Genomic DNA, 13,406 nt, shown 5'->3' with positions numbered 1-13,406 from the left:
TTCTGAGCTTTAAGTACTTGTTCTACTTGAGTGGTAATCATAGAAGCATGTTTACTAATGAGTTTAAGTTCACCTTTAACTCTAGACATATAATCACTCAAGTGTTCAATCATATAAGCATTACGTTTCAATTGTCTACCAACATAAGTATTGAAGTTTTCTTGTTTAACAATAAAATTATCAAACTCATCTAGGCATTGGCTAGCAGACTTATAACGAGGGATGTCACCTTCATCAAATCTATAGAGAGAATTTACCTTTGCTACCTGTGTCGGGTTATCAAGACCATGTATTTCTTCAATAGGTAGTAAATTCTTAACATCTTCAGCTTTAATACCTTTTTCTTTCATAGATTTCTTTACCTCTTGCATATCTTCAGGACTGAGAAATAGAACACCCCTTTTCTTCGGCGTTGGCTTAGGAGTTGGTTCAGGAAGTGTCCAATTATTTTCATTAGTCAACATATTATTCAATAGCAATTCAGCTTGATCAACAGTTCTTTCCCTGAAAACACAACCAGCACAACTATCGTGGTGGTCTCTGGAAGCATCAGTTAGTCCATTATAAAAGATATCAAGTATTTCAGTGGTAGAGCGCGTGCGGCAGGCGGTGCGGCTCTGACTGGATTGGGAGCGATGACTCGGTCGAACTCCTCAGTGGTAGGTAGACGGCGAGCAGTGGCCAAAACGGCCGGTGCATACGAGGCTGAAGACGAGACGAATGTCAGAGGCGGCGCCGTGTGGAGAAGCTCCTTCCTGCTGGCAGGACCGCCCCGGACTAAGTCCATGCGGGCAGCCACAAGATCATCAACGAGGTTGTCGAAAGACTCCTCCAGAGCCTTGGGATACTCCACAACCATCTCGATGGCTTCATCTCTTTCTCCCCGATGGCAGGCAAACGCATAGTGGCTGGTGTACGGCACATGGCATGGGAGGTAGCGGTAGCGATGAGTCTTCATCGTAGGAAGGATGTCCCGAAAGCGAGCTATCGCCTCGCGGGCAGCCATCTGCATGGCATGCCTCTCCGTAGGCATGGCCCTTCCCGTAAAACGGAAGTGGCGAGCAGCAGATCGTCCTCCCCTGAACTGCACCACGGCATGGTGCATAGACACGTCGTCACTGAGCTTGTGCTGATAGAGTGTGAACTCCGGGCGAGCTGCTGGCCCGATCGCGAGCTTGGTGATGGAGACGAGGAGCTTGACAAACCCCTCGGGCACGTTGGTGAACACTCGATTCTCACAGCTGCTGCCAGCCATCTACAAAAGTAGGCAAAAATTCTGAGTAGTCATGTCATAAATTTATGATGACCAACAGAAAATAGCTACAATTGCAAAATGCTGAAAAAGCACAAAAGACGCTAATAACCGATTAGCGATCGCACCTAGTGGCTTCCTACAGTCAGCCTGGCTCTGATACCAAGCTTGTCACGACCGGTTTTTCAATAAAATAATTATTGAGAGACCAATCCCTTTTACGGACCAGCGAGGAAGAATTCCTTCTCGCTGGTAGACAATATCATGGTCACAGAAGAAGAATACCAGGAGTACTAAATATAATACAAGGTTGAGCGGGGACTGCCCAACAATTTATTACATGCACGCCGCTAAAACAATACGGCGGATAGGGTGGCAAACTACTAACTCACGAGAATAACGGTGGTGGAAATATCACCGCGAAGCGTGTGATATGATTCCAGAAGACTACAGCTCTTCGAGCGTCGAAGTGAGGATCGAGAAGACTTATTGCGGGTGGCGGAAGCGTATACAAAACAAGTGACCAAAATCCGGGATCGCGCAGGACTGACTGGGACTCCTCTAGGCATCGGACGTGCTATCAAACTCTTCATCCAAGAGATCGCCTTCGTCAACATCTGGCCAAATCAACAAGCCAGGTGAGTACTATGAAAGTACTCGCAAGACAGTTCGGACATAAGATATAACAAATGCGAACATGAAGTACATGAATAAGTTAACCAGTACGATTCAGACATAGAGGTAGTAAATGCTGGGTGCCAAACGAGGGTCTGAATGACGCCTCGAGCGGAAACTGCAGAATAGTAATACTAGTGCCAAGCGAGTGTCTGAAAGACTCCTCGAGCGGAAAATGCGGGATAAAATAATACTGGTGCCAAACGAGTGTCTGAAAGACTCCTCGAGGCGACACCACATAAAGGGCTTATGACAGAAAATAGGGACGGTGCATGCCACAGTCGGACGTCTGAGCGACATCACATACAAGGCTTATATTTAATGTAAGAAACAAAAACACGCCACAGTCGGACGTCTGCGCGATGTCGCATAAAGGGCTTATATCACAGCTCAATAATACAACAGTTTGGGAACATGATTTATCACGAGCATGAAACAAATATAAAGTTAGTCCATCCACATGAATAACAATAAATCTGGATTACCACTTGAGCTTGCTTGCCGGGAACAAGATTTCCACGCGGATAGATATGGATATAATGTTTTCAGTACTTGATCATGGATACGATGATTTGGAAAGAATTGACTCTGCAGAGTTTGTACTTAACCACAGCCAACGGATTTCAGTAGTCACGGGGACTAGTTCCGTCTACGGTGTTTTGGAAGAAACACGTCTAACCAGTACACACCCAATTCAACCATCCGAAGCCAGGGATCGCCCTAAGCATCGTTCAAGAAAAACCTTGAGACGGGGAGGCTATAACCTCGCGTAGCATGGGATCAAATTTCTATACGCGCGCTTTAAGGCGGTGCCCCCCCTCTCGGTCCCAACCGGAAACACCCATGCCCCCTGACCAGATGACTGGCTTTAATCCTGGGCCAAGGTACCATCATCCCGGCCTCTCTGTTTGGTGTGTACACGGAAAGAGGTTACCAACTTACTAAACCGCATCCTGGCAATGAGACATGTGGTAGCACGGAAGGGGGAAGGAACGGTAACGCGGCTTCAACCACGTAACGTCGGAGAAAGTCGGATGACGCAAGGCTGGCATGCTACAACAGTACCACCTTGCTGCCCTTCATGTCACCACATGATTAGGCCATCTCTCACCAGAGATCATCGCAACTTTGGAACATGCGGAAAAAGGACGATAACGTGGCTCCAACCACGTTAACGTCGGAGAAAGTCGGATGACGCAAGGCTGGCATGCTACAACAGTACCACCTTGCTGCCCTTCATGTCACCACATGATTAGGCCATCTCTCATCAGAGATCATCACGACTTTGGAACAACCGGGTAGTTGCCTTACAAGCAACGAGGTATTTACCGACACTCATATGCCACGCACAAACTTTCACGCAAACATGCAAAACACCTGTCATATCAAATGTTCAAAACATGCTTGCCTGGTTCGGAGAAGTCGGAGTCTAGCTCGGCGAAGTTCGCGGCTCCGTCACCTCTCCCGGAACCTACGGCAATCACGAAACGGATACTAACGTGAAAACCAACACATGCACAGAAACTTTGCCAAATATTTTTCAAATAAATCCCATAAAAAACTAGACAAAATTTGAAGATTGTCAGAAAAAGAATCACCCAAAAATACCTTTTTATTAAAAAGTTATAAAGGTTTCTGTCCAGGGACCTTTCTGTAATGAAACAGAAAAGTTCCAGGGTTTTAACTGAGAAAATAGAAAACGCTTCGGCTGGGAATGCGCAAGCGCAAAGGAGAAACGTATTTGCCCGAAGGCGCCAACAGAAAACGGTTCGAAGGAGAATAGAATAGAGGCTGATAGGCGGGGTCCACCTGTCAGGTTTAAAAAGGCTCGCCGGCGCCCGAAGACTGCGGTGGACGCCGGCGTCGAACCACGGCGAGTTAGGAGAAACGGAGGGTACCAAGAGCTTCAGCGTCTTCTTCCGCGTCGGTGGGTGGTGGACTCGTCCAACGGGGAGCACCACGTCGACGGTGACACTATCTCCGGCGGACGGCGGCTCGAGTGAGGATGGGGAACTCCGGTGGAGGGCTGCAAGCTACAAATTGATGCGTGGGTCAGAACGAGGGATGCAAGGTGAAGCTACTGGCAAGAGAATGGAGGCGGAGGAGCACACACGGAGGCGAATCGGGCTGGATCCCGTGGCGGGTCGCGGCGGTCGGAGTCGAGGAAGGAGACCTCCTCAGGGCTCTTCAAGTGGCTAGGCGTGCTCTAGGGGAAGTGTAGGGATGGTGGGTGCTCGAGTTGAAGCTCGGGGCCTCTATTTATAGGCAGATCGACGGGGTGGCCGTGAACGGAGAATCTCCGGCGAGCGATTACGGCAGAGCAGTGGATTGGCAGGTGGTTTGAGCGGCCAGGCAGCATCAGTGGAGGTTACTGGAGTCGTTCCACAGCTAAACGGAGCTGGTCTCGGCGTAATGGCGTCGGTCCACGGTGAGGTGACTGCACGGGCTCAACGGCGGCAGAGAGCGCGCTCCGCGCCCTGCGGTTCACGACGAGAGCGGCAGCGCATTTGGGGGAGTGGAAGGCCACGCGGCGAGCTCCGGTGGTTTGGGCGGCGCTGGGTGGCGTCGTCGGCGCCGTGTCTCCCGCTGGCGTCCGCAAAGCCGCCGCCGGCGTCGGTCACGGGGCGGCGCACCTTCTGCTGCTCATCGCTGACGCCCGCAAGGTGCCAGACGTTCGTGCGGTGCAGGAACAAGATGGCAGGGACGAGGAGCAAGGCGACGCGGTGGCACTGGCGAGATCGACGTCCTCCTCTGAAGAAAACGACAGCAACCACTGCAGTGTTGTCTGAACTTTCTGAATGTGACAAAGACAGTGCACTGCAGGTGTTCGACAGAAAGATTCGGCAATGAGATAAATTTTTCTGGAGCTGTAACTTGGTGAGATGACCACTCAATGCACCCAGAGGCTGCATGATTTTACTTGGAATTTTTGGAGAGAGTTTTGAATGAATTTCACCAAATTTGGCAAATCTGGTCCAAACTTGCAGCAGGTGTAGTTTGAAAAATTTGAACTGAAGACCAGTGGATCTTCATGGATCTTGGTTGAGGGTTCAAAGGACTAGGAGGGAAAAAAGGTTTGGTGGCAAAAATCAAGACAGAAAGTGGAGTTCCTTTGCAAATCCCCAAGTGCTAGAAAAGGAGGCAGAAAATTATTTGAATAGAATTTAAATGGAAATGATCACATGGGGAGGTTCAACTTGCTGGATTTGATGCAAATCATGATCCAAAGGTGAGGGAGGAGTTAGGAGAGAGCATTTGCACTAAGGCCATGGCAAGAAGGAATTGTGGAAAGTGGCAAAGGAGTTTTCCAAAAGCCATAGTGCATTTCCAAAAAGATTTTCAAAAGTTATTTTTCCCAAATGAAAGACATAAAACATTTTGTCTTGAGTCCAAATGAAAAGCAAGAACCTCCAAGACCAAAAAAAGATCTTGGTTGAATCCAAATAAAACTTTTGCCATAAAGAAAAATATATGAGAGGGAGAGTTCTCTTGAAGAAAAATTTAAATCACTCCCCTCAAGTCAAATAAAATCTTTTGAAAAATCCAAGTAAAAACTTGGGTGTCACAATTCTCAAGCATAGAAGTAGTTTCATCATAAGTATCACGCATAGCAGAAGTGGCATCATCAATAACATGCGACATATCAGAATTAATAACAGAAGCAGGTTTAGGTGTCGCAAGCTTACTCAAAACAGAAGGTGAATCAAGTGCAGAGCTAGATGGCAGTTCCTTACCTCCCCTCGCAGTTGAGGGATAAATTTTGGTTTTCTCATCTTTCAAGTTCCTCATAGTGACCAGCAGATATAAATCCCAAGTGATTCAAAGAATAGAGCTATGCTCCCCGGCAATGGCGCCAGAAAATAGTATTGATAACCCACCAGTATAGGGGATCGCAGCAATTTTCGAGGGTAGAGTATTCAACCCAAATTTACTGATTCGACACAAGGGGAGCCAAAGAATATTCTCAAGTATTAGCAGTTGAGTTGTCAATTCAACCACACCTGGAAGACTTAATATCTGCAGCATAGTATTTAGTAGCAAAGTAGTATGGAAGTAACGGTAACGGTGGCAAAAGTAACAGTAGCAGTTTTCTAGCAATCGTAACAGTGGCAACGGAAAAGTAACTAAGCAAAGATCAATATGTGAAAAGCTCGTAGGCATTGGATCAGTGATGGACAATTATGTTGGATGCGATTCCTCATGCAATAGTTATAATATAGGGTGACACAGAACTAGCTCTAGTTCATCAATGTAATGTAGGCATGTATTCCGAATATAGTCATACGTGCTTATGGAAAAGAACTTGCATGACATCTTTTGTCCTACCCTCCCGTGGCAGCGGGGTCCTATTGGAAACTAAGGGATATTAAGGCCTCCTTTTAATAGAGTACCGGACCAAAGCATAAACACTTAGTGAATACATGAACTCCTCAAACTACGGTCATCACCGGGAGTGGTCCCGATTGTTGCCACTTCGGGGTTGCCGGATCGTAACACATAGTAGGTTACTATTGACTTGCAAGATAGGATCAAGAACTCACATATATTCATGAAAACATAATAGGTTCAGATCTGAAATCATGACACTCGGGCCCTAGTGACAAGCATTAAGCATAGCAAAGTCATAGCAACATCAATCTTAGAACATAATGGATACTAGGGATCAAACCCTAACAAAACTAACTCGATTACATGGTAAATCTCATCCAACCCATCACCGTCCAGCAAGCCTACGATGGAATTACTCACGCACGGCGGTGAGCTCATGAAATTGGTGATGGAGGATGGTTGATGATGACGACCGCGACGGATTCCCCTCTCCGGAGCCCCGAACGGACCCCAGATCGGCCCTCGCGAGAGAGATTAGGGCTTGGCGGCGGCTCCATATCGTAAAACGCGGTGAATCCTTCTCTCTGATTGTTCTCTCCCAGAACGTGAATATATGGAGTTGGATTTGAGGTCGATGGAGCACCAAGGGGCCCACGAGGCAGGGGGCACGCCCCCACCCTCGTGGGCAGGGTGTGGCCCCCCTGGTTTTGATTCTTTCTCCAGTATTTTTTATAAATTCGAAAAATATTCTCCGTGAAGTTTCAGGTCATTCCGAGAACTTTTTTTTTGCACAAAAATAACACCATGGCAATTCTGCTGAAAACATCGTCAGTCCAGGTTAGTTCCATTCAAATCATGCAAGTTAGAGTCCAAAACAAGGGCAAAAGTGTTTGGAAAAGTAGATACGATGGAGACGTATCACTCACCACAAAAGTCGCCGCTCCTTAGCCGCTGGTCAGTGGCCCGGCGCACTAAGTTGAGGAGGAGGAGGTCGTACGTTGATGGATGCATCTTTCTTCTTGTCTCCTGTAACCACCACCGTGATTGCATCATCGTGGCCTTAATTCTTATTGTGCTATTGCATTCTCGTTCTAGTCAATACCGACATGCGCAATCCCTTTGCTTAATTATATGCATCACTCTAACTAGTACTCCATCCGTCAATTTTAAGTTGTGCTTACCTTTTCCATCAACTTCGTGCAATGCATGGGCATCTTGCTAGAAACACTAGAACATGTCGGACCACATGTGACCAAACCGATGATGCGCCAACCTAGCTACTACGTACCCTTCTTATCTGGTGGAAATAGCCCCACCCTAGCGTTTCCAATCGTTATTTCTATCTATCGATCGTGCCAAGGAGCAGAACCAAATGTTACAATTTATACATGTTTCTCTACTCCTACTCCTATAAAAGACTCAGTTGGTGATGGTGGTGTGTCTGCCATCCGTCGTTTCTGACCATTAGATCTGCATCTAACGGCTGTGAGGTAAGTTGTGGCATTTTTGCAACAATATCCCACTTCTCTGCTCAAATTGGCAGAAAACCCCTTATTATCTAGAAAGCAACCACATCCCTCCCTCACCTCATCAAAACAGCAATATATTTTGAGTGAAAAGTAATATATTAGGAGTATATCAAAACAAGAGTGATTTCTTTCAAGTTTGTGAACAAGTACTACTATTCTACTACTTTGGATCCATTGCAATGCACAAGCACATTGCTAGTAAAAGGAAAAGGCCTGTTGCGTTCACGTCGCACCCCCACACGCCCGGGAATCGGGAGTACTCCATGGCCCGTCCGGCATGCCACATAGCTAGGGAAGGCGTGTTGCCTAAAATTTTCACTTTCATGTGGGACCGTCGTTGAGCAAACCAACTATTGGCAAACCGCACCCCGCCCGTCGCCGGGTTGGAAAACAGAAACGAGGGGAAGATCTAGCTGTAGCACGGAAGCCAAGAAATTTGGTATCAGATGGGGCTCGTTGATAGAGTAGGAGCATTCCATACCTAGTACGAAGTTTGTACTACAACTAGTTCTACCACTATACAACTAGGTACGTGCACGGCACAGCATTGTAGGAACAAAAACGGGAAGATCTTGTTTTTGGGTGATTTATCTTTTATTCAGTCAACGTAGTATGAATAATATGATGTGGGGGGCACCCATGAAGCTTATGTGGCTTGGTTGCATGGCTAGGAAAGGTTAGAGAAAAATAAATAGATAATGTGTTTAGAGTGCACTCCACTAAATAGACATACTTTGGATCCATTACAACGCACGGGTCGGCACATCTATATCTATACCCCTATATAGTGTGTGAATAACTTTGAAAGTTGGTCGTTGGATGAAGCCAATCCGATGGTACAAATATGGCAAATTCGAGCACTACTGGCCGTTGGATATCATCTACATTCCACCAGATTCTGCCACATGTAGAATCTAGAAGACTCCATGGTTGAACTTAAGCATAATGCACAAACCTCAAAACACAAGCACTTCTCCTTTGTTCTAGAATCTTCCATATCTTAATTACCGAAACTTCTTTTTTCAAAATGAGTTGTCACTATTTGTTTTTACTTTATGCTTTACAATGCACAATTCCATGAATCTTAAAATAGATTATTTTCTATAAAACTAATTGATTTTGAACTAGATGAACTATAAGAATTAAACGAACATCTACATCATGCATATATGACTCAAAGCTTACATGCTATAGTGTGTTATTTATTCATAATTTGGTTACCAAATCTCATGCGTGCAATGCACGTGTACCTTACTAGTTGGTAGTAGTAAGAAACAAATTCCGGGTTTGGCACGAGCTCGTACTACGGGATAACCACAAGGCCTGCCGCAGGAGTTACATTTCCCTCTCGGGGCCCACGGGACCGAGCTTCAGTGGCTTAGTGCACCGGCCTATGAGTCAATGACATGCAGACCTTAAATGTGGCTGGCCCACATGGCATTCTCATGGTGGTGGCGTGGTTCGCGACTCACTCGTTCGAGATGAGCCGGCCGGTGGTGGCGTGGTTGTGGCGAGGGTGCCACAGTTGGGCGTTGGGGCGTTACGAGGCGTAGATGGCCATACCGGCAGGTACTACCTGTAGTACAGAAGTACTCCAGCTGAGGATTGATGCCCGGGATGAAATGTGTCACAGCCGTTGGATGAAAATTTGATGGTGCGGGAGTACGGATCGGAGCACAGGAGCGGAGCAGGCAAACCGCGTCCAATCGGGTGTGGCTGTGGTAGAAAGTTAATGGTCGCCGCAGTTCAGCTGGCCCGCATGTCATGCACACAAAGGCAGATGAGCGGTGGGGCCGAGAGGGATGAGGTGCATGTCAGGGGACGTCATGCCGTGGGTTGGAGCGGCATCGTGGGAATCACGTGTGGGTGTGGCAGTGGTAGAAACAAGAAACGTGGTCACCGTGGTTCAACTTCCATGGACAAGCTGTCATGTCTGCTGACACATAAGGAGCAGTAGTAGAGAAAACTTGTTCCAAAGATACCATTTTTCCGATAAAATTCTCGAAATATCATTAGTTTTTACACATGGGATTACTCCTGCAAGGGTCAATCACAACAGGTGTTTTGTAAAAAAATGCATCTTGATGTTTGCTGCAATGCACGGGCATATTGCTAGTTATAGAAGAAGCCCACACGGGCATCTTGTCACAGGGTGTGCCACCGACCCAAACTCAAAAAAAAAATCAGACGCTTAGGTGCACCGGATGCCGTGCCACGCTACAAAATGTAAAAAAAACAGCTCCAATTTTTTTAAAACCTGTTATCTTCAAACCAGCCACAGCCGTCCCTCACCTCATCAATACAGCCCGAGGAATATATTTTGAGTGAACCATGATTTATTTTTACTGATATATGTATATCAGAACTAGAGTGTTTATATTTCAAGCCCGTGAACAAGTATTATTCTACTACTTTGGATCCATTGCAACACACGGGTCAGCACATTGGTAGTAGTAGTCTCTATCTCTATCTCTACTCTACTCATATAAAAACAGAGTTGTTGATGATGGTGTGCCTGCCATCCTACAGTATAGGCCATCCTCCAAATGTGGAGAGGGGTGTGGGTATTTTTTTGCAAAATTGCCATAGTTTCCTTCCTATCCGTCGGATATAAATCGGATGGCCTATATTGCATGATGACAGGCACACCATCATAACCAACTCTATTTTTATAAGAGTAGTACTCTTATAAAAACAGAGTTGGTGATGATGGTGTGCCTGCCATCCTGCAATAGTCGGACGTCCGATCTATATCTAACGGATGGGAAGGAAACAATGACAATTTACCCGCACTCCTCTCCACATTTGCAGATAAGGCCTTCCCTCGTTCATGCTTTTCTCCCACAAGATCTTGATGTTCCGTGCAATGCACGGGCATCTTGCTAGTCATATAAAAAAACAGAGTTGGTGATGATGGTGTGCCTGCCATCCTGCAATATAGGCCGTCCGATTTATATTTGATGGATAGGAAGAAAACTATGGCAATTTTGCAAAAAGATACCTACACCCCTCTCCACATTTGCAAATAAGGCCTTCCCTCGTTCATCCTTTTCTCTCACAAGATAAACTACTCATACAAATGCATCTTGATGTTCCGTGCAACGCACGAGGATGTTTCCTTGGGGGTCTCTCCAGTGCGGCGTGGCCGTAGTTGCAAGTTGATGCCCCTATAGATGCCGACGTTGAGGGGCACTCGGATTTTGTCTGATGAGCAGGTAAGATGAGTTTGATCACATTGTAAATGCATTCTAAAGACTACTTCCGTGTGCATTTCCTAATTCTCCCCCTGCCCACTGTTTCACAGGTTAGGCTCGGTGCGAGTGGAGATTGGCTTGCATATGTACAGGAGGGTACCAACATTAATTTGCACAACATTTACAACGGTCACACCATTCCCGTAGAACCTTTGTCCAACATTGGGATCAGCCATGCAACGGTCCACCACCTGAATTGGTACGATGGAACCACGGTGTGATTGAAGAAGATAGCATGAACCTTGCACATGGCGGTAAAAGGTGGACCATGCTGTCTGCGGCCGATTTGTTGCCGTACGAGTACCAAGACGTTGTGCTCCTTTCTAACCGCATCTTCACGGTGACAAACCAGGGGACTTGTTTCGTATGGGACACATCCTACGGTATACTCCCTCTCTCTCGATTATTTGTTTTGAATTTTTTTGTTTTATAAGTTTCAAATTCAAATTTAGAGCTCCCCATCACATGTTGAGATTACAATGTCCATTAAATCGTTGCGTGCATGTATAGTAAAGAAAAAAATCTCGAGTTTGGCACAAGTTCGTGCAGTGGGAGCACCACAAGGCCTGGCGCAGGAGTTACATTTCCCTCTCAGGGCCCTCGGGACTGAGCTTCAGCACCTTACTGCACCTGCCTTTGAGTCAATAACATGTGGACCCGATAGGTGGCTGGTCCACTTGTAATGCTCCTGAAGGCAGAGGGGCAGTGGGGCCGAGAGGGGTGAACCGCAGGTCGGGGGACGTGTGGTGTCATGGGTTCGAGCAACATCGTGGGAATTGCATGTGACTGTGGTAGAAACTTGATGCTCGCCGCATTTCAGGTGGCCCACATATCATGCATACAAAGGCAGAGGGGCGGTGCGACCGAGAGGGGTGAGGCGCACGTCGGGGGACATGGTGCCGTGGGTTGGAGCGTTGTCGTGGGAATCGCGAGTGGAAGTGGATGAAACGTGATGGTCGCCGTAGTTGAACTTCCATGGACAAGCTGTCATGTCTACGGACACATGCATTGCATACCGATCACTGGAAGGAGTAGTAGAAAAAGCTAGGCGGATAAATAGTTCCTTATAGTCAAGCGGACCCACGCTACTACTTGCTCCAAAGACATGTACACCATCGAAATAGTCCATCTATATCAATATACACAGAGAGGGAATAATTTTTTTACAAGAGAGGAAATAGTTCATCCATCCATAATCCCCTACTGCTGGTGCACCTTCTTCTTCTTCTTCTTCCTCTTCTTCTTCTTCTTCTTCTTCTTCTCATTTTCTGTGGGAGACGGCTTCGCAACAAGCTCTCTGGACCTCGCAGCTATCTTGAAACTCACACCGGCATGAAGGACAACACATTTTATCCGCTCATACGTCAAGGGATAATTCTCCCCTCCAGATGACCTTAGTGCCAGCGTCTTGTCACCCTTCTGATGATTTGTTCCAAGCAAAAAATTTGCTACGTCGAATAGTGATGGTGCCGGTTTATCACAATCTTCTACAGGAATTTTTATTTTGGTTTGTACGTCAGTGATGCTTTTCAAATCAAGGTTGTATGGCTCCAACTTCTGTTTGTCCCTTGCGATGGCTGCCCCACAGAAGTATATCTCCTCCCGAGACAAGAAATCATGAAGCTCACCTGGTATGGAGGGCGCGTGTATGATGTGGTACACCAAAACATCATCTTCGAGGCACAGCTGATGGACGGCGGCGCGTTGGATCTTCCCAGTGGCACGCTCCGTGTACTCTGCGTCGATACCGATGACCTTCATCTCCACCTTTTGGAGGGAGTTGGATACATTGTTGACCCACTTCCGAACAACCCTTGGGTGGTTGGTGACTGTGGCAACTATGCTCAGCGAGCCTTCGATGAGGACATGTTGGACACTAAAAACCTGCATCTTGATCTGTTTCGCCATTTGGAACCGCTGGACCGGAGGGCTATGGTTTGGAGAATTAGGATTAGATGGCTAGTCTAACTGAAAAATATGATTATTTAAAGGGGCTTCGGAATTACTCTAGGAGGATGTGAAGAGGTTAAAACAATGTGAATGGAGTGTGGTTTGGATGCAAATGAAGATGAAGGAGTAGTGAAGAAGCCGAGGAAAATCAGTTCCCGATGGAGAAGTAAATGGGAGAAGTGGCCTACAGACAGTTGATTAGACGGCTAGGTAGACTAAACGAAAAGGCTACGCGGGTAGACTGAGGAGTGGTACCTGTCCTTGTACGTGCCCATCCTTCTAGTGCTACATGTGCCACTGGCTAGTTGAGGTCACTCTTTCGAATCACCGTGGCGAGACATTTTATGATTCCTTTTTATTTCTGCACCCCTCCTGACAGGTGGGACCTATGCAAACGGATAAAAAAAGTGTCATAGC

The sequence above is a fragment of the Triticum aestivum genome, chromosome 7D (assembly GCF_018294505.1).
Source record: "Triticum aestivum cultivar Chinese Spring chromosome 7D, IWGSC CS RefSeq v2.1, whole genome shotgun sequence".
Lineage (NCBI taxonomy): Eukaryota > Viridiplantae > Streptophyta > Magnoliopsida > Poales > Poaceae > Triticum > Triticum aestivum.
This window is presented reverse-complemented; position numbering follows the sequence as displayed.